The sequence below is a fragment of the Pyrus communis genome, chromosome 1 (genome assembly GCF_041283825.1).
Source record: "Pyrus communis isolate YQ-2024b chromosome 1, ASM4128382v1, whole genome shotgun sequence".
NCBI lineage: Eukaryota > Viridiplantae > Streptophyta > Magnoliopsida > Rosales > Rosaceae > Pyrus > Pyrus communis.
The window spans coordinates 17,702,856-17,726,204 of record NC_142565.1 but is presented as its reverse complement, the minus strand read 5'-3'; the positions used below and the strand labels follow the sequence as shown (position 1 = coordinate 17,726,204).

Genomic DNA, 23,349 nt, shown 5'->3' with positions numbered 1-23,349 from the left:
TGACTCATTAGTTTCCCAGTCCCACATTGCTTTCTCATCAAAGATTACACTTCTTGATAGTTCAACCTTTTGAGTTCTCAAGTTGAAAACTCTATATCCTTTTTCACAACCATATCCAACAAATACTCTCTTCTCACTAGTTTCCTCCAATTTGTGTCTTTTCTGTGAAGGAATGTGAATGTAACACAGAGAACCAAATATCTTTAAGTGTTTGACACCTGGTTTCCTTCCACTAAATGCCTCAAATGGAGTTATGTTGTTCAAAGCACTTGTTGGACAACGATTTTGCAAATACACAGCTGTGTTCATAGCTTCAGCCCAAAACTTCAAGGGAATCTTCTTTTCAAACATCATTGTCTTAGCCATTTCAATCACGTACGGTTCTTTCTCTCTACAACATCGTTTTGTTATGGAGAGTAGGCAACAGTCAATTGCCTTTCTAGTCCCATGTCTTCACAGAATTTTGAAAACTCTAGGGATGTATATTCTCCATGGATTTAATCCATTTAAAAATGTGATGTGATAAATAATAGCACTCAAATTAAATAGTAAAGATGTAAGTAGGGATCGTTATAGGCCGGGGATTAGGAGGGATTGCTAATCTAATGAAAACTGACTCAAGGATACAAAAATATGCTTAAAAACACTTAAACAAACTCACAGACTCTTAACTAAACTTATATGACTCAACACAAACTCAAAAGACTCAAAACAACACAAAACAGTCAAATAGACTCAAACTAAACTCTAGGACTTAAGTTGGACGAAAATAGAATTGGTTTTGACTCAAAACACTTAAAAACACACAATAGGACAGATTCTAACTAATTTGACACAACAAAGTAAAGGGGATTGGGGTTTTGATGAATTTAAAGTAAAAACAAGTAACTTAAAGACTTAGACAAAGTTTGGACAAATTTGGGGAAAAACTATGGATGATTAGCTAGCTAGAGGATTCTTTTCCACACACGATACATTTGAACATAAATTGATTTCCAGTTGTTTTCTCAATAAACCATGAACCTCAATACCCCAGATTAACCGTGACATCACTAATTAACCCTCAGATTCTCCTTTAGTTATTGGATTGGATGACATCATTTGACGACCTAAAGCATTCTTCAAAAGTTCCCTACATGACATCATAATAGAGATACAATCAAAGATCATTACGTTCTATGAAAATCATAAGTATTGACAACGCATTCGTAACTATGACATCATGATACTCATGCTGGGAATTTAACTTAACATGATTGTGAAAACAATCTTAACTACTTGTGAATATAAGTTTGTAACGATTAAGTGAAACTCCCTTATATTGTAGCACCAAATTCAAGCATGCAAATTAAGTAGGCCTCCCTAATCAACATACAAGAATAAGTCTTCCATCAAACGGTTAAGTAAATTGCATTCACAATTTATGAAATCACAACTGGAATTAATGATAGGACCATATTCATGCGACTTAAATGGCTTGTTCTCGTACATTTACGTTATGTTTCTTTAGTTAGTTTAGTCCTTTATGTTTCTTTTGTGTGTTTTCAGGATCGAAAGACGTGTTTTGGCGAAAGGATGCATTGTGGAGTGTTTTGGGGCCTTTTGGAGCACTATTGGGCTAAGGATAGATAGCTTATGCTTCGAGCCCAAGTGTTGGATGAAATTGAAGGCCTTGTATGCACTTGAGGATACAAAACAATGGCCCTAACCCAATTACATAACACCTTGCCATGGGCTCAACACAAACACCATTCCTTGCCATGCAAGGGGGAGCAATTTGGGTCCATTTCATGCACTTAAAACCTAGCCCAATTACACACCATTGCAGCCAAATCCATTCTTTGACATGCACATTCATCACCAATTCAACCACATGCACTTATTCCTCCATCATTGCACAACAATGCAGCCACATGCACCTAAAACTAATCAATGCCGTGCACTTCCCTTGCATTTTCAGCCATCACACTTCATCATTGCAGCCACCATTCACCCTAATTGTCAATCACATACTTTCCCATTGTATAATACATCCACATGCATCTTTAACCAGCAAACATTGCAGCCACAACACTCAAACACAATCAATGCCGTGGGGTACATTACAATTCCAGCAATTCCAGCTTTCCAACCTAGCCACATTCACATGCATTCACTCATAATCATTCACCAAACTTGCAGCCACAATTCCACCTATTCCAAGCTGTCATGTTCCTTCTCATTTACCTATAAATAAGCATGCATTGCAGCCACAATTCATTCATTGAATTCACAACACAACACACAACACAAATACACATCCATTGCCGTGCATATCCTTCCAATATGTGCAGTTTTTATCCTCCATTGCAGCCACTATCCAACCACTTCCCATCCCTCCAAAACACTTCACATAATACCCAAAGCTCACCTTAGACCTTGTGCTACAATAACGAGGAAGAGAAGAGTGCCTAAACGTTCATACAATTCAAGTTTGAGTTGTTGGAATGTTTTGGTGTTTCTTTGATTTCAATGTGTAAATTCAATTTTCTTTGTTTTGTAACGGAAGAGAAGAGTGCCTAAACGTTCATACAATTCAAGTTTGAGTTGTTGGAATGTTTAGGTGTTTCTTTGATTTCAAAGTTATGAGGAACTAAACCCCCCTTTAGCTAGGGGGTGATTCAAAATACATGTTTATGCTTGCAATATGAATTGATTACTTTTGGTTGGAATTTCATAAGTTGTGGATTCAATTTGTTTAACCGTTTGAATGAATATGACGCTAGAATATAAGTGAGTTTCACCTAATAGTTACGAACTTATATTCACAAGTAGTGGAGGTTGCTTAGAAACAATCGCGTTAAACGAATTCTTGGCATAAGTTTCATGCGTATTCCATAGTAACGAATGCCTCGTCAACACTTATAATTTTCATTGAACTTAATGATCTTTGTTGAATGTCTCTATCATGCGTATTCCATAGTTAGGGACTTTGATTAAGAATAATTTGGTTGTAATGCGTATTCCATTCAATCCAACGAATCTAGGGAAATCTGAAAGTTAATTTAAGCGGACCTAATTAACTTGGACCATTGAGTTTCATAATTTATCGAAAGACCAACCGAAAATCAATCTTGTATGCAAGTGTAACATGTGTGGAGAAGAACCCCTTAGCTATTCCATCATCCATATTTTCATCACATTCATCTTTACTATCTGTTTTAAATTATAATCTGTCCGTTTAATTTAATCTCGTCCAACCACAATCCCCCCCCCTATTTTGTTAAGTCTTAATCATTTGATTTGTCTTATTTTATGTTTTTAAGTATTTGGAGTCTTTTGAACTTGTTTTGAGTCTTTTAGTTTGTCTTAGTGTTTTAAAAGTTAGTTTTATTTATTTGAGTCAAGTGTTTAGCATCCCTAGTTAATCCCCGGTTAGAACGATCCCTACTTACATCATTACTACAATTGTCACAAATAGGGTTTAGTTTGTGTGCGTATAAATATCGCATCAAATTTTGGCGCCGTTGCCGGGGATTGGCAAATTTGCTAATCCCTTATCTTGAGTCTTGTTTAAATTGTTTAGTTTCTGTTTTGTTTTAATTTTTTTTTTTTGCACCGTGTGTATGTGTTTTTTTTTTTTTTTGCCAAGTCTATTAAGTTGATTACTTATCTTGTTTACTCTTGTGTGTAGGTACTAGTTTATGACCCGTAGCTCACAACCTGTTCGTGAGCATATCTCCGACTTTGACGGTGATTTTGAGAGGACTTTGAGAAGGAAAAAGAAATCACAAGCATCTAATCCTCCTAGTCCCGAACCTGAATTTAAAGAAGAAGTACCAACCATGGCAGTGGACAATCGGACCATCAAGGAGCTCTCTGCCTCAGGTATGGGCAATGCCGCTCCTTTATGCATACAATACCCTACGGCAGCTGAAGGTAAGACAGAAGAATTTGAACTTAAGTCTAGTTTATTACATCATATTCCTAAATTCCATGGGTTGTCCATGGAAGATCCTAACAAACATCTTAAGGAATTTGAGGTAGTTTGCTCATGTATGACACCCATCAACGTTGATGGAAGTATTTTGAAGATGAAGGCCTTTCCATTCTCACTTATGGACAAGGCCAAAGATTGGTTGTTTGAATTGGCTCCTGGAACTGTAAATTCTTGGGAAAGTATGAAACGTGCATTCTTAGAGAAATTCTTTCCCACTGCAAAGATCATTCTCTTGAGGAAACGAATTAGTGGCATTCAACAAAATCAAGGTGAGTCGTTCCCATCTTATTATGAACGTTTTAAATCACTTGTTGCTTCATGTCCACAGCACCAAATGAAGGAGGAGCTGCTCATTCAATATTTCTACGAGGGACTCCTTCCCATGGAACGTCAAATGCTAGATGCTTCGGCGGGTGGTGCATTAGTGGACAAGACTCTAATGGATGCCAAAGCTCTAATTGCCAACCGAGCACACAACGCTCAACAATATGAAGGTGTTGGACAAAGAGAGGGGCCACGACAACAAAGTGTGAATGAGGTAAGTGCAATTTCTGATATTCAGTCACAATTGGCTAATCTTACTTCTCTCGTGTCTCAGGTTGTCAAGGGGTCAAAACCACAAGAAAACCAAGTGTGTGGCGTGTGTTCAATGCAAGGGCATCCATCGGAGACGTGCCCTCAGTTAATAGAGAATGGAGGTTGGGAATCTGCCAATGCCGTGGGTTTTGGGAACCAAAATCAACCACGCCATGATCCATACTTTAATACCTACAATCAAGGTTGGAGGGACCATCCAAATTTCAAATGGCGGGATCCTCAACATCCCTAACAACAAGGAGGATTTAGGCAGCAACCACCGGGCTTTTATACAAAGCCATTCATCCCCAATCAAAACCAAGTGCAATCTGCCCCAACAACCTCAGGTATGTCTTTGGATAATGATCAAGTTGTTAAGTTATTTACTACTTTGACGCAGGAAGTACAAACTCAAAATAAGGAGAGACAAATCCAAGACAAACGGGTGGATAATTTGGAGAAGCAAATGGGTCAAATTGCCGAGTTTATGGGGCAAATTAGAGAACAAGGCACATTGCCTAGTTCAACCGTTATGAACCCGAAGGGAGGATTTGAAACCGCTAAGGCCATCATGTTGAGAAGTGGTAAACAGGTTGGAACAGACTCAAATACATCCAAATCAAGTCAAGACGAGGAGGACAAGTTGCTGCAAGAAGAAGCACGGGGAGCAAAGCCCTCGGCCAAGGATGACCAAACCTTGCCGAATTCATCTAGTCCTCCTAAACCGTTCCAAACCACCAAGGTAAGTCCCAATTCAACTTTTTCTAGTTCTATTCCACTAAATGTGCCCTTTCCTGGCAGGTTTAGGCAATCAAAGAAGGAAGAAGCTGAGAAGGACATTCTAGAGACCTTTCGGAAAGTTCAAGTCAATATTCCACTCCTTGATGCGATTAAGCAAGTCCCGAGGTATGCTAAATTTTTAAAAGAACTTTGTACAACAAGGAGAAGGATTTCAAACAAAGAGGTGGTTCAAGTAAGTGAAAATGTCTCTGCTGTGTTACAAAGGAAATTACCCCCTAAATGCAAAGATCCGGGTAGTTTTACAATTCCGTGCGTTATGGGTAATACTAAGTTTGAACAATGCATGTTAGACTTAGGGGCTTCGATTAATGTTATGCCATACTCTATTTATGCATCTATGAACTTAGGTGAGCTTAAAAATGATGGTGTGATAATTCAATTAGCCGATCGTTCTAATGCATATCCAAAGGGTGTTTTGGAAGATGTTTTGGTACAGGTTGGTAACTTGATTTTTCCAGCGGATTTCTACGTGCTTGACATGGAGGATTCACCCCATTCCACCCCATTGCCGATTCTATTAGGGAGGCCCTTCATGAAAACAGCCCGCACCAAGATAGATGTGTTTAAATGAACTTTAACGATGGAATTTGATGGGGAAGTCATTGATTTCAATCTTTCTGAAAGTATTAAATTTCCTAAGGACGATCATTCTTGCTTTTCTATTGATATAATTGATGATTTAGCGCAGGATTTTCTCGATTGTTTGGAGAGGGATACACTTGAAACAACAATTTCACAAGGAATTGGGCAAAAATCTGGTTTTGCCGTGCCTAGAAGTGTGGAGGAGGCCGAGATAGTGGCTACCCTTGAGTCACTACCTCAACACCATGGTAAGCCTTCTAACCCAATTTCAATTTCAGTTTCCACTAATAAGTTGTTACCCTCAGTGATTCAGGCACCCGTACTTGAGCTTAAACCGTTGCCCGATCATTTAAAGTACGTCTATCTGGGAGACAACGAGATATTGCCCGTCATTGTCTCCTTATCACTCACCGCCATAGAGGAGGAGAAGTTGATCCGAGTGTTGAAAGAGCACAAGACGGCCATTGGGTGGACTTTGGCCGATATTAGGGGAATTAGCCCGACTACGTGCATGCATCGCATACTTCTAGAGGAGGGGGCTAAACCAACTCGAGAGGCTCAGCACCGTCTCAACCCTCCAATGATGGAAGTTGTGAAAAAGGAGATTATCAAACTTCTTGATTGTGGAGTGATTTATCCGATCTCTGATAGTCGTTGGGTGTCACCGGTGCAATGTGTTCCAAAGAAGTCCGGAGTGACAGTGGTGAAGAATGTCGAGAATGAGCTTGTGCCAACCCGTATCCAAACAGGTTGGCGAGTGTGCATTGATTATAGGAAGCTCAACGCCACCACAAGGAAGGATCACTTCCCTTTGCCGTTCATTGATCAAATGCTTGAAAGGTTAGCCGGTCATTCTTTTTATTGTTTCCTTGATGGTTATTCTGGATATAATCAGATTCTCATAGCGCCGGATGACCAAGAAAAGACAACTTTCACGTGCCCCTTTGGTACTTTTGCTTATCGTCGCATGCCTTTTGGTTTATGCAATGCTCCGGCCACGTTTCAAAGGTGTATGGTAAGTATCTTTTCAGATTTTGTGGAAAAGATTATTGAGGTATTTATGGATGATTTCAGTGTGTTTGGTGATTCATTTGATGGTTGTTTGGAAAATCTCACAATAATTTTGAAACGATGTGTAGAAACTAACCTTGTGCTTAATTGGGAAAAATGTCACTTTATGGTTAGACAAGGCATAGTTCTAGGGCATATTGTTTCTGAAAGAGGAATTGAAGTGGATAAATCGAAAATAGATCTTGTGCGCTACTTACCCTCTCCTACTTCGGTTCGAGAGGTTCGTTCGTTTCTTGGTCATGCAGGATTTTATAGGCGATTTATCAAGGACTTCTCCAAGATCTCAAACCCTCTTTGCCGTCTCCTCCAGAAAGATGTGGCATTTGACTTCAACGAGGAGTGTGAGAAGGCGTTCAATCACCTCAAAGAAATGCTAACTTCGGCCCCTATCATAGTTCCACCGGATTGGAGCCTTCCTTTTGAGCTTATGTGCGATGCTTCCGATTATGCATTAGGAGCTGTTTTGGGGCAAAGGAAGGAAAAGAGGCCGCATGTTATCTATTATGCCTCTCGGACTTTAAATGATGCACAACTGAATTATTCTACCACTGAAAAAGAACTTCTTGCTGTTGTATTTGCTTTAGATAAATTTCGTTCTTATTTGCTTGGTACTAAAGTTATTATTTATACTGACCATGCAGCATTGAAGTATTTGTTCACCAAGAGGGAGGCCAAACCACGACTCATTCGTTGGATGCTTCTTCTCCAAGAGTTCGATATCGAAATCCGGGACAAGAAGGGAAGTGAAAACGTGGTGGCTGACCACTTGAGCCGTATGGTGCATGAGGAGGATGCCGTGCCTATCATAGAGACATTCCCAGATGAGCAACTGATGTCCGTCAAGGTAAGTGAACCGTGGTATGCTGATTTGGTGAATTATTTGGTGTCTAAACATGTTCCTAGTGAATTACTTAAACACCATTGTGATAAATTGAAGAAAGAGGCACGGTTTTATGTGTGGGATGACCCGTATTTATGGAAATATTGCCCTGACCAAGTTATACGTAGGTGTGTGCACGATTCTGAGTTTAATGCTATTCTAACCTTTTGTCACACTTATGCTTGTGGGGGACACTTTGGCACTCAAAGAACAGCACTTAAGGTGTTAGAATGTGGTTTCTATTGGCCTACCATCTTTAGGGATGCTAGAACATTTTGCATGTCTTGTGATAGATGCCAAAGAACAGGCAATATTGGTCCTAAACAGCAAATGCCGCAAACCCCCATTTTTAGTGTTGAAATCTTTGATGTTTTGGGTATTGATTTTATGGGTCACATGGGTTTCTTTATATATTGCTTGCTGTGGACTATGTGTCGAAATGGGTGGAAGCAAAAGCCACCCGAACTAATGATTCTCGAGTGGTTGCAGATTTTGTGAAAACTAACATTTTTGCAAGGTTTTGGAATGCCACGAGTGCTAATCAGTGATGGAGGTTCCCATTTTTGTAATCGAACCATCGAGGCGTTGCTCAAGAAATACAATGTCACACATAAGGTGGCCACACCTTATCATCCTCAAACGAGCGGGCAAGCCGAGGTTTCGAACAGGGAAATCAAGCAGATTCTTGAGAAGACCGTGGGGCCTACAAGGAAGGATTGGAGTTTGCGCTTAAACGATGCATTGTGGGCGTATCGCACTGCCTACAAAACCCCCATTGGGATGTCACCTTTTCGGCTCATCTATGGGAAACCATGCCATCTTCCCGTCGAATTAGAGCATCGTGCACATTGGACCGTCAAAACATTCAATATGGACCTTGATGCCGCAGTTTTACATAGGAAGCTTCAATTGTGTGAGCTTGATGAAATCCGAAATGAAGCATATGAGAATGCCCGGATTTACAAAGAGAAAACGAAGGCATTCCATGACAAGATGATTCGTGCCAAGACGTTCTCTATTGGGCAGAAAGTGTTGTTGTTCAATTCTCGCCTTCGGTTGTTTCCGGGTAAGTTGCGTTCCAAATGGGTTGGTCCTTTTATTGTCACTAATGTTTTCCCTCATGGTGCAGTACAAATCAAAAGTTCAAGGACGCAGCAAGAATTCAAAGTGAATGGGCATCGATTGAAGCCCTATTACGAGACGTTTGAGGAGCATGTCGTGGAGGAGGTACCCCTCCATGCCGTGGAACCTAGTCAAGCTTAAACGGAGGTACCGTCCGACTGCAAGACGTAAAAGAAAGCGCTACTTGGGAGGCAACCCATGCATTCAACAAAGGAAGACTTAGAAAGCACTCTAATTCCAGATTCCTAAACACTCTTCTCTTTGTTGCTATTTCATTTCTGCCTTGTTAGGTTGTTTAGTTGTTATTGTTTGTTTGTTTATTAATTGTGTGAGTCTATGATTGTAACATTGAGAAAATGTTTGATTTATTGATAGGCACTGCTAAACAAAGAAAGATGGAGCCTTCACAAAAGGCGTTTACTTGAAGCCCCACTACGAGGCGTTGAAGCAGAAGGCATAGAAGCGAGAGGCATAGGGGCAGAAGGCATCGGAGCTAGAGCATTCCAGGCCTCAATACTTGGCCAAACGCTGGATGACCCAGGAAAAAGGTGCCTCTGGAGATAAGCCGCAAGCCTTTGACGGTCACTTTGAATTCGACCTTCGGATTCTTGCAGCTCATCAAGCTTCCTCTTCATGCCCGACGAATAGTTGTTTGCAAGCACGTGCAAACTTCTATTCTCATACTTCAGCAAGCACGTGCAAACTTCTATTCTCATACTTCAGCTGCTTGATCTCTTGCTTGAGACTTTCCACCTCTGCCATCAACGATTCAACCTGACGGGAGCGAGCAAGCAGGCGTTGGCCCATGTTGAACACAGAGCTCGCACACTGAACACTAAGAGCGAGAGACTCTTGAACGGCCAACTCATCGGATCGTCCTGACAGCAGCCTACTATCTTTTGGAGTGAGGAGGTTCCTAGCTACTATTGTAGCTGTTGTGGCGTCCTGCATCACGGAGTCTTCACCTGAAAGAGGACCGTTAGAAGATAAGAAAGAAGGGCGCCATACGTTACCTTGACGCGGCACGCCCGTTTCACTGCTGAGACTCAATTCTAAGCTAAGGTTCGATGGGTTTGCCATTTTTCAAAAGTGTTCAAAGAGATGGGATGGATGGAGTTAATTCTCAAAGGGCCGGAGTCGATTTTCAAGAATGGGAAATCTTCAGAGTGTGTTTGTTGGCGGTGATCGATACATCTATAAGAAGCCAAGGCGACGCGTCCACCGATTCAAAAAGCCGGAATTTCCGGCGTAATTTTGGCGACGCTTTCTCGGCTTTTTAGAAGACGTGTTCAACTTTGTCAAAAGATTTCTTCTTTTCAGAAAACACGTGGAGGCCATCATCGCAACTACACATCTTTAGCCGACAAGCGCAAAGTTCGGCGACGCTTTCTCTGCTTTTCAGAAAACGCGTGCAGCTTTGTCAAAAGGGGCCGCATCCGCACTACTACGCGTCGTTCAGAAATCGAAGAGACGTCATTCTGATATCGAAGAGACATTTGTCGACAAGGGTAAAAGAACAGTACCACCACTTGATATTATCTCTATATATGTCGACCTTCGTCTTTTATGGCAAGGCAGACCTGAGGAAAATGCCCAACTCTCCCTCACCTCTGAGGGCGCACTCCCAGCAAAGCCTTTCGAATTACTCAATTTTTTCTTCTTCCCCAAAGATGATACCAGATGCTTGGAGTACAGATGACCCAGGAGGAAGCAGCACAACAAATACATGTGCTGATTCATTCACCGCTTCTTCAAAAGCAAAGGTATCTCATATCATCAAGGTCAAAAGCAAAAGTATCTCATATCATGCTCTTTCCCTGTCTTTTTCTTTGTCCTTATTCTTACTCGCATGGCAAAGTGAAAGAAGCAATCAGCCGGCACTTGGAGTCAATCTTCCGAGTTGGAGCCAACTGCCTGGAATCTATTCCTGATTGCTTACCTAGCGTTGCTCTCGAGTAGTCATCTTCAACGGTTGATACACTTCCAGAGAAGGGACCACTTCTGCAAAGGGGAACGAGTAAGGCAAGTGAAAATGATACATTGAAGCATGTGGAGACAAACATAGGATGAGTTATCCTCCAATCCTTTTCAATACGAATTGGAAAGATTGAACAAAGAAACAGACCAAAGGGGTAAGCTCAGACCTTCGGGGAAGACCAAAAGAATCCTGCTGCCCAGTTCAAGAGTAGCACAAAGGAAAATCAATGATGGGCGGAAACCAGTTCAAGAGTAAGCCTGTGGAGTCACTATGATCAAAGCCTCAATGCAATTACCAAGGAGAAGAGGGAATTTACACTCCATAACCAGATTTGCGTCCCTAAACTCTTCTCTTTGTTAGTTACATTCTGCCATGTTTAGTATGTTTAGTTCCTTTTTATGTGTTTACTTATGTTTTGTGTGAATATATGCTTAAAACATTGAGGTCAATGTTTGATTTAAGTGTGGGGGGGGGGTAACTAATGTTGTTAATGCAAATTCGTGGGATTTTATCACCCTTAACTTCAAGTGTTGTTCCTTGCTGTTTTAAAATGTCTTTAAGCTGTTTTAGAAGTGTTTTAGTATTTTTTGTTTTATAACTCCGAAAATCACATAAAAATTTTGAAACGATGTGTAGAAAAACCTAAAAAGAGTGTTTTGAGTCGTTTTTGTGTGTTTGTGTCTTAGGGTACCTTCCAACACAATGATGAGGATTTGGCTTGAAATTGCATGACTGTTAAAAAGAGTTATGAACATGGATTTACTCTTGGTATATGCTTAGTTATGGTTATAATGGTATGACTTCACATGCAATCATAAAAGAAAAATTCGTTTTTGTAACATGCTTGAAGGAAGGAACTCTTAATAACGCTACATACTCGAGCCATTACGTTCTTCGGAGAGTTATAATCTGTGATTCTTTGTTTTCTAAAGTTGTTGCATGATCTTATTATTCCTTGCTTGGTTGCTACTTAGAATGCAATTGTATCATGATAGAACTAAATGCTAGAACTTATATCCGTTTCATTCAAAGCATGACATTGAATTGCATAACATATATCAAGATGAAGTTGTGTAGTTGCCATCATAGCCAAATAGCCTTACTTCCTATATTTCGTATATATTGTAAGTCTTAACCCCGTTGAGCCTCGTTTAGCCTATTTTCTTTGCTAACCACATCACCCTTTACTTAGCCTAGATTAGGACCATCTGTACCCTTGTTCTTGAAGCATAGTAAGCATGACGGAAAATGAATTCCTTTTGAGTTACATTATGCAAGAAAATGAGTGTGGGGGAGTAAAAGTTTGTTCTTAAGTTTATATATATGTTTTGAGATTCAAAAGAAAAAGAAAAGAAAGAAAAGGAGTGAAAATAAGTAAGAATGAACTCACAAGCGTTGATGGTTGAAGAAAGGGTCCAAAAAAAAAAAAAAAAAAAAGTTGAATATGGCCCTAAGATTTGTGTGATTTCCCCTTGGGTGTTCAAAGTTGATTTTTGCGTTCTAAAGGGAATTCTAAATGTCTAAATTCATTACTTTGCTCACTATTGCTTAAAGAACCTTTGTTTTCCATACTCCGGCTTTGTTATCCAAACACCCCAAGCCCCGTTACAACCCGTGACTTCAATCTTGAGTGTTATGTATTTCAATTGTGGAGTTTGAACTTGGTATAAGCATATGGTGTCACTGGTTCTCGCATCTAAGTAGTAGCATTCCATTCATGAGATCATATCTAAACATGCTTATTAACTCCAGAAATTGCTTCCTTTAAAATACATATATGTGAATGTTTGTTTTTATGTTTACATCAATCTTCTCACATATAACTAGTTTAGGGTGTGTAGTCAGAAAATCTGAGTGAAAACAGAATGCATATCTTGTAAGGAATTGAGCAAATTCTCTAAGGCATGTTACTACATTCAAAACATAGCTTTAAATGCTTAATTGTGAACTAATATGTGGTGACTATGATTAAGTATGTACTTAAGTGTAAAGATAACCAAAATCTATGGGAATGATGATTTTTAACTTGTCATGTGCATTGGAAATCCCTGAGGCAACGTTGGAAGGTTTAAGATTGTCTTTGGTTTGTTTTGTTTTGTTTCGTTTCGCTTTGTTTTGTTTTTCTGTTTTGCTCGAGGACTAGCAAAAGCTAAGTGTGGGGGTATTTGATAGGACCATATTCATGCGACTTAAATGGCTTGTTCTCGTACATTTACGTTATGTTTCTTTAGTTAGTTTAGTCCTTTATGTTTCTTTTGTGTGTATTCAGGATCGAAAGACGTGTTTTGGCGAAAGGATGCATTGTGGAGTGTTTTGGGGCCTTTTGGAGCACTATTGGGCTAAGGATAGATAGCTTATGCTTGGAGCCCAAGTGTTGGATGAAATTGAAGGCCTTGTATGCACTTGAGGATACAAAACAATGGCCCTAACCCAATTACATAACACCTTGCCATGGGCTCAACACAAACACCATTCCTTGCCATGCAAGGGGGAGCAATTTGGGTCCATTTCATGCACTTAAAACCTAGCCCAATTACACACCATTGCAGCCAAATCCATTCTTTGACATGCACATTCATCACCAATTCAACCACATGCACTTATTCCTCCATCATTGCACAACAATGCAGCCACATGCACCTAAAACTAATCAATGCCGTGCACTTCCCTTGCATTTTCAGCCATCACACTTCATCATTGCAGCCACCATTCACCCTAATTGTCAATCACATATTTTCCCATTGTATAATACATCCACATGCATCTTTAACCAACAAACATTGCAGCCACAACACTCAAACACAATCAATGCCGTGGGGTACATTACAATTCCAGCAATTCCAGCTTTCCAACCTAGCCACATTCACATGCATTCACTCATAATCATTCACCAAACTTGCAGCCACAATTCCACCTATTCCAAGCTGTCATGTTCCCTCTCATTTACCTATAAATAAGCATGCATTGCAGCCACAATTCATTCATTGAATTCACAACACAACACACAACACAAATACACATCCATTGCCGTGCATATCCTTCCAATCTGTGCAGTTTTTATCCTCCATTGAAGCCACTATCCAACCACTTCCCATCCCTCCAAAACACTTCACATAATCCCCAAAGCTCACCTTAGACCTTGTGCTACAATAACGAGGAAGAGAAGAGTGCCTAAACGTTCATACAATTCAAGTTTGAGTTGTTGGAATGTTTAGGTGTTTCTTTGATTTCAATGTTTAAATTCAATTTTCTTTGTTTTGTAATGGAAGAGAAGAGTGCCTAAACGTTCATACAATTCAAGTTTGAGTTGTTGGAATGTTTAGGTGTTTCTTTGATTTCAAAGTTATGAGGAACTAAACCCCCCTTTAGCTAGGGGGTGATTCAAAATACATGTTTATGCTTGCAATATGAATTGATTACTTTTGGTTGGAATTTCATAAGTTGTGGATTCAATTTGTTTAACCGTTTGAATGAATATGATGCTAGAATATAAGTGAGTTTCACCTAATAGTTACGAACTTATATTCACAAGTAGTGGAGGTTGCTTACAAACAATCGCGTTAAACGAATTCTTGGCATAAGTTTCATGCGTATTCCATAGTAACAATGCCTCGTCAACACTTATAATTTTCATTGAACTTAATGATCTTTGTTGAATGTCTCTATCATGCGTATTCCATAGTTAGGGACTTTGATTAAGAATAATTTGGTTGTAATGCGTATTCCATTCAATCCAACGAATCTAGGGAAATCTGAAAGTTAATTTAAGCGGACCTAATTAACTTGGAGCATTGAGTTTCATAATTTATCGAAAGACCAACCGAAAATCAATCTTGTATGCAAGTGTAACATGTGTGGAGAAGAACCCCTTAGCTATTCCATCATCCATATTTTCATCACATTCATCTTTACTATCTGTTTTAAATTATAATCTGTCCGTTTAATTTAATCTCGTCCAACCACAATCCCCCCCCCTATTTTGTTAAGTCTTAATCATTTGATTTGTCTTATTTTATGTTTTTAAGTATTTGGAGTCTTTTGAACTTGTTTTGAGTCTTTTAGTTTGTCTTAGTGTTTTAAAAGTTAGTTTTATTTATTTGAGTCAAGTGTTTAGCATCCCTAGTTAATCCCCGGTTAGAACGATCCCTACTTACATCATTACTACAATTGTCACAAATAGGGTTTAGTTTGTGTGCGTATAAATATCGCATCAATTAATCAGTTCATATCACAAACATAATCATGGTTTCAAAGCCTCCCCTAGCTAAAACGGGTTTAGCCTCTCATGTTCACAACAAAGCAAAGAAAACTTGAATTAAGCATTGAAAACAAAAGATAGATTACACCTAAAAACGTTCCAACACTCCAACTTGAATGCAAAAACGTCCAAGACTTCTTCTTCTCTTCTTCTTCCTTGCTATGCTGCGGCACAAAGGGTTTAGGGATGATTTGGGATGTATTTCTGGGTTAGGAATAGATTTGGGTTGGTAGGGGAGTGCGGCAAGGTAGAGGAATGATGTATGGATGTCTGGTTGAAGGTATGAAAGTATGGGAATGGTGTAAGAGTCAATGAAGGCTACGGCAAAGGGTGGTGATAAGGATGAAGGATGGCCGATTGTGTATATGAGTGAATAGGGTTCTTTATGGGTGCGGCCAAGGTTTATGGAAGGTCCATGAAACTTAGCTATTTTGTCCAAAAACCTTAAAGGTCAGAATCTCCCCAAAATAAGTAAGTAAAATCAGAAATTAAAGGTAATAGGAAGGTGACATGTGGCAAGAAAAGGTAAGGAAAGATTAAATCCAGAAAATAGGAGAGAAAAGGAATGTAGGGTGCGGCATTGTCTAGAATTAAAAGGGAATGTGATCTTGGGACATAAAATAGGGAAGAAACAACCTTCATGCACGGTAAGGATTTAGAATAGAATAGGAATGTGTTTTAAGGCTGAAATTAGGCAAGGATTGAGACTACCTTGTGCGGCAAGGAATAAGGAAAGGGAAAGGGGCACGACAAAGGCTAGAATGGTGCAAGGAAGGTATAGTTTGTGTCCTAAAATGCATAAGAGACCTTCAATGTTGCTGGAACTTAGGGGCTTTTAACACTAGGAAAGGTCAAACCAAAATAGGAAACCTTGGCTTAACTTTCCTACTTCAAGTAGGAAACCTTCTTTGATTAGGAATCCTTCTTTGATTAGGAATCCTAACATCTTTAGGTCTTCAATTTCATCCATTCCTTTTGCTCCAAGCATATGCTATCCATTCCAAGTCCAATTTTGCTCCAAAAGGCTCCAAAATGCACCTTCTTGCTACTTTAGCCATATGGACCTACAAACACACGAAAATAGCTTAAAATACTAAAATAACTATGAACTAACAACATAAATGTAAGAAAACAAGCTAACTAAGTCGCCTAAATATGCTCCTATCAAAATGTCGAAGTCTTGTGATTTGTGCTGCAAAAAGAACACCCAACACATTCTAGTGTGATCATTAATAAAGGTAAGAAAGAATCTGTTTCCTCCAAGAGTAGTGATCTGCATTGGACCACAGATATCAGAGTGTATCAGTTCTAGAGGTTCTGATGATCTCCAAGCCTTTTCTTTATTGAATGGTTCTCTGTGACCCTTCCCTGTAGCACATCCAGAGCAAACATGCTCAGTGACTTGTAGTCTAGGTAAACCTTGCACCATTTCCTTCTCTTACAGGAGCATCAAATTGATGTAGTTTAGATGTCCATATCTTTTATGCCACAACCAAGATGACTCTTCAACATTTGCTCTATTAGCCATAAGAGGATTGACATATTCTAGAGTTAAGGGAAAGCACATGTTTCCTTTCATTTGGACACTTGCAATCAAATCTTCCATCTGTCTATCCCCATAAATATCAACCATATAATCACCAAACACAAGCCAATATCCATATTCTACCATTTGTCCTACACTCAACAAATTTTCATCCAATCCAAGTACAATCATAACCTTTAATATATCTAGTTACACCCTTCATTTCTATAACCAAGGTACCTTTGCCTATTGACTGCACTAAATCTCCAGTGCCCATTTTAACTCTACACTTTAAACCAACATTCACCATAGTGTAGCTTATCACAATGTTTGCAGTTTCCCTTAGCCTGATCTGGGTTTCCTCCTTGATCATATTTGCCACCTTGATTGACAGAGTTCTGAGGTTTAGAATCCCATTTCTTACCCTTCGATTTCCAGTTCTTCTTTGGCTTAGAGTTACCAAAGGAGGGATTTGACTGAGTTCCCTTTAGATTTACACTCATACTACTGAAAGCTCTCTCAGTGGTACTCTCAACATGCCTATCAAGGTGTTGTGAAAATCCCCTCAATGTAGCAATTGCTTTTTGCACCTCAATAGTTTCAATGTCCTTAGTTTGCTCAATCACATAGCAAACGAGGTCAAATTCTTTGGTCAAGCTTATGAGCAATTTCTGAACTAAACGCTTTTTGGATAAATCTTCCCCATAACTCTTCATCTGATTCACCAACTCCAAAAGACGAGTGAGATACACAGACAAGGTTTCACCATCCCTCATCCTTGTGCACACGAAATCATGGCATAGACCTTGCAACTTGATAGATTTCACTTGCTTATTGCCATGAAAATCTTGATGTAAGATATCCCAAGCATCCTTTGAGGTCTCCTTGTTTGAGATTCTAGGGAAAATGTCATCCAAGACATCTCCTTGGATAATACCCAGTGCCTTAGCATCCTTCATTAGCTTTTTGTTCAGAGATCCTTTCTCTGATTCTGATGACCCTTCTGCATCAACCTTCTTCCTTTTCGATTCTGAGATTTCAAGACCCTTTTCAACTAGATCCCAGATTCCATGTGATTTGAAAATAGTTCTCACTCGGATCTTCCAAAATTCATAGTTGTTACCATTGAATATTGGAGCCCAAAGATCACTACCACCTGACCTAGCCATTTGAGACTTGAATCGACGAACTGAGTCAGAAATTTCACGTTGGATTTTTTAGCACAGCACTCACAGACTCGACGCCCTGATTCCAGATAGAACCTAGGCTCTAATACCATGTTGAGATTTCAGTAGTCTTTCATTCAAATACATGAGCCATTGTGATTATGACACATGGCACTTGCAAGGCATGTGAGCCATTGAAAATGAAAACTGATCTAAGACCTACACTTGGCATATGAGCATAAGTTGTCAAAATAGAAAATAGTTATACAATAAGACAAAGATAAATTGAATAAGTAAATCATTTACTAACAAGAAATTAGTAAGCAATTTACTTTTCAACATCCATTTCCTACACCCTTCTTCTATGATGTATATATATGTTTATAGATATAGAGTGTGTGTGTGTGTGTGTGTGTGTGTGTGTGTATCTATATGTATTCATATGTAATCAAAGAACATGAAAACTGAACATAACCCAGTAGACTAAAACCCTAAAATTTAATCAGAGTACTGAATTTCCAAAGCAAAATTTGAATCTAAACACGAAGGAGCAAAAACCTTTTAAAGCTGAATTTTGTGTGAGGTTTTTCTGCTACGCTGGTGATTGAAAAACTGGTGAGAAGATCTGTACAATGTTTGGGGTACAGGAATCCACCGGCAAAGCTGCTATCTTTGGGTTGGATTTGTGAGACGAGAAAGAACCATAAAGAGGCGGGCAGGGGAAATTTGGGAAATGAGGAATTTTTTAGTCATTAAAGATAATTAGTATTTTTAGGGTGCGTTTATTGCACCGGACTATTTCAGACTGGACTAATTTTAGGGACTAAGCTGGACTGGCTTAGACTAGACTAAACTGGACTGATTTAGTGAAGCGTTTGGTGCAATGTCGGACTAAGAAGTAGGATTCTAATATTATATTATTTAATCTATATCTATAATATTTTATTATTTACTTAATATATATTTATTAATATTCTATTATTAATTTATCTTTTTATTATTTTCTAGAATCATTATTTCCAGCTAACCTCTCTTTTTTTTCCCCTACCGTCTCTCTCCCCTCTCCTCTGTGTATTCAAGTTTCTTCGCTCCTTTTCTCCCTCTGTTGCATAGACTATTCGAATTAAAATCACAAAAAATGGAGACTTGCCTTTCCCCAGAAAACCCCAACCCCTCCCTCTCAAGCTTAGCATCACCAATTCAATGGCAGTCATGGTGAGTTTTCCTGTTCAGCTCACTCTCTCTCTTCCCTTAGTTTTTCCTTTCAAATCCCTCTCTCTCTTCCCTTTGCCTCTTTTCCCATCCAACTTCACTTGTTCTTCCATGGGTGGGGATTGAAGTTGCAGACGGCACAGGTGGGTGGGGCTGGGTATGGGCGTGGGTAGGGATTGGAGTTACAGACGGCAAAGGGTGGGTGGAGGAAGACGAGATGGATGGATGAACCCAACCATGAAAATCGAGGTCGAGGTCGAGGTCGATGCTGTCGAAAATTGAAGACAGAGATGGATGAACCATCTGTCGAAATCGAGGTCGAGGTCTATGCCGTAAAAAATTGGAGACTGAGATGGATGAACCCACCCATAAAAAATTTTCTATCTTCCAAGTTCCAGCTTTCATTGAAGCCCATGCCGTAGAAAATCGAGGTCGATGAACCCAGGGCAGTGAAGCAGACGAAGGCGATAAAGGATGCAACGAGAGTGGACAAAGGCAAGAGAGGATGATGGAAGGTCTTAGCTAAACCCGTGGGTGTTGGGGTCTCTCGCTAAGACCGGCTAGTGAAGCCGTTTGTGAAAGCGAGTCCCACCTAGTGCCATTAATGTTAGTCCCGCAAGCCACCAAACACAAGACTACAATCCAATCCAATCCAGTGAAGGCTAAGAAGGGTAAACAAACGCCCCCTTATATGACTATGAGTTTCAAATTTTGGTTCTTTTTCCAAATTTTCCCCAATATTTCTTTTTATTTCTGATACTTTACTTAATAGAAGTTGTCAGCTTCATAAACTCTTCCCTGGTTATTATGCTGGAAAAATATATATGTGACCTACAAATCCTGTTTGACAAATTAGGATTGTCCCCGGTCTTATTTTTCAGAACAATGCAACATCTAAATCCTAAAGAAGAAAATGAAGCAGCTAGCATTAGCAAGCTGCAAACTGAAGATATGCAATTACAACCAGGCCCATCTATTGAGGTAGATGACCGAAATACATTGCAAAAGAGCAAGTTGATCAACTATTTCATTCACCACGAATAAATCTCTAACAATGCAAATTTAAGGTCTTTTGTCTGGTAATGTACGATGGACTGACACTGGCAAACACAACGACAAGGAGGCCACCAAATAACAAATAATATTTGTTGTCTGATACTATTTGTGTAGTTGTAGTAATATACGTTAATTGCAAGGATTGAGGAGGCACAGGACTGGTAGCAAGTGCTTCTCCAATCGGACCTTGAGGAGAGGGTTAATTTGTTTTGCTGATATTTCTGGGGTGGGGCTCTTCCTTTGTGGTTACTCCTGTGGGATATTATGACAAGGATGAGTAAGACCCATGTCCTTTTGTAATGTTTTGTAATTTCTCCTCTTTTAACGAACTCCATTATTTTGCGATATAGAAACAAAATTCTTTAACGATCCAAAAGCTAGTTATTTTGGAGAAAAAATCACATATAAGTAGAGAGATTATGTAGCATGTATTTATTGGATGAATGATGAAAACAAAAAAAACAAAATTCTCTAACGATCCAAAAGCTAGTTATTTTGGAAATAAATTCTCATATAAGTAGAGATATTAAGTAGCAAGTATTTATTGGATGAATGATGCACTTTTGGAACACTTAGGAAGTATTTATTGGATGGATGATGCAACTAGGATTATGTATTGGTGTTGATCCTAAAAATTACAAAACCTACGTGGCGCGCAGGCCGAGTAACTAATAAGCTAACTACGTCCTTCGGTCGAATGCGGGGCGTGCCAACTCGTCGGCCGAGCCTGGCCGAGGAGTAAAATCTGTTGATGTAGCTTTGAGCGCGTTGCTGACTTCTTTTAACTTGCGATTGCGACCGAGGAAGGAACACTCTCGGTCTCTGGGTTCTACAGCCTGAAGACAAGGCTGCTACTTCTGCGGAGTTCACAAATCGTCCGAGCCCGATTCGGTCACTGTGATTATATTCGTGAGAGTATAAGCACGTCGAATCGAGACCAAGGTGTATGGGCACAGGTACTCGAACGTGATATATGTCTTGATGGTAAACGTAGTTCGGCCGTCGGAATGCCGAACCCTGAAACTCACCTGTGAGTATCCAATCATAAAACCACTCGGCAACCAGTACGCCGAGCAATGTAATTCGTAACACCTAACTATGCCGAGAAAGCTTAGTAAGGTGACCTCTGCCAACAAAGGTTCGAAAACCTTCCTCGACCGAGACTTGGATAGATAATCGGTCGGCCTCGACGCAGTGCTGTTTATCCAAACTGAAGATGCTTATTGGTCGGCTGATTCTGCGGCAGCAGTGCTGTTTATCCAAACTGAAGGTGCTCGCCGGTTGCTTCCACAGTGCTGTTTATCCAAACTGAAGGTGTGTCGGCAGGAAAAAGAAAAGGAAAAATCTCAAGGTGATTGAGAGGTTTTGCGCAGGGCAATTGTATGCTGAGTTGAAGGTCCCTTGAATGTTGCATGATCTCGTGTATTTATAGTACCCCATTCCTTGAAACCTCCTCTGATTTGGATTGGGAGTCCTTGTCTCATTTCGATTCTGGTTCGAACAAACCTACTCCCACTGGGATTCTGAATCTTCCTCCCTTTGAGGCTTTATTTCTTGCTGGTCGAGAATCCTGGTCGCACCAGGATTTCCTCAATCCTTCCTATTTATCTGGACCTCTTGAGATAGGATTCGGCTGACCCTGCCAGCTGGCCCGGGTTTTATTATCCGGCCCATAGCATCTGTTATTACCTTGGGCCGAACACATATGACTGCTCGGCCTGCCCAAGATATTTTGGGCCCAAACATTGCCCCCTCGCTTCTGAGGTCGCCGACTGTCACCTCTTGGTCGGGCCTCGACCTTGAAGAAGCGAAGACATTTATTGCTTTTTTAACTTTACTCCCTTAATGATCATTGTTCCTGCATATTTATGAGACATGATTGCACTTTCCTCGTCGCCCCAAACGCGTGGCCACGTGTCGATTCTCCGCCGTTCTTAAAAGCTTCACTCATGGGCCTCAAAACCGTGCACTAATTGAACCGTCTCATCCTTATTAAATGCATTGAACCTGTCGCCACACGCCATCGTGCGTCCTGGATTTTCGACTCCTCGATCCCATTTTCGCAGGTTCCTAAAATATCCGAAATGATTGCAGACTTTCCCGGTTACATTTCCCCCCAATCTGAACCAGCGCTTTTGAATTCCAGACGTTTGATATTCATTCTGAAAAGCCTATAAATACCCACATTTCTGCCATTCGCCTCTTACGCCCTCAGAAACTCCAGAATCTCTAATTTCTCATCTTTGTTTGCTCAAATCAAACCTTCCAGACCTTCTGCAATTTTTCAGTTCTTCCTTCTGCAAATGGCCTCCTTCATTTCGAAGCTTTCCGATGAGATCAATAAGTGCAAGTCATTCATCGATCGCAGCGCCGTCAAGACGCTGCGATTTCAAGAGGATATGGCCACCACCCACCAGATTCTGGGTCCCCTCTTCAAAGACGCAGTGCCGTCGTCTGTCACCAACTTGCTCAAGGAGCAATGTCTAACCCCCCTTCTTCAAGGGTTTGACTGGTCGAAATGGTGCTTGGCCCGTCCTCAAGGAGCTTGGCCCTCGACCACCACGGCCTGGGCCGCCTGGGTCGACCGAATGAGCTCCTTCTTCTCCAAGGAGTGGAAGGCTCTCGGCATCTATGATGCCATTATTCTGTCAACCATGGAAATTGCCATGGATAAGGAGCTGCTCATGGCGGCCCTGAGTTTATGGTGTTCGGCCACCAACACCATGGTCCTGCCTTTCGGCCCTCTCGGCCCCACCATCCTCGACGTCTCGGCCATCCTTGGGACTTCCTCGATCGGCCTTCCTATTGACGCCGCCCTTTCCGGATACCCTTCTCCTCTCGACCTGAAGGCACTATTCGACGAAAGGGCTGTCGAGACGCTAAGCCGGGGTGATCGGGAGCCCTCAAGGGAAGAAGTTCAAAAGCTCCACAAGAACTTCTTCAACTATAACACTCTCATTCTTCATTTCGCCGGCCGAGGCGAGGAAAGCTTTAGGAAGGGAGAGCACGAGGCCTTCCTCTTCTACTGGTACAACAAATTCATTTGTTGTACTCGGTCGAACAAATGCCTGGTGGAGAACATGCCGGTGGCCCAGGCACTGGCTAATGGTCGCTTGCTGGCGCTCAGTCCAGCCATCCTCGCC

At 40.5% G+C, this 23,349-nt stretch overlaps 1 pseudogene; it reads left to right on the top strand.

The window, feature by feature from the left end:
• Window positions 1–3,683: 3,683 nt before the first annotated feature.
• Window positions 3,684–16,648, top strand: LOC148699292 (uncharacterized; annotated as a pseudogene).
• The last annotated feature ends 6,701 nt before the right edge of the window (window positions 16,649–23,349 follow it).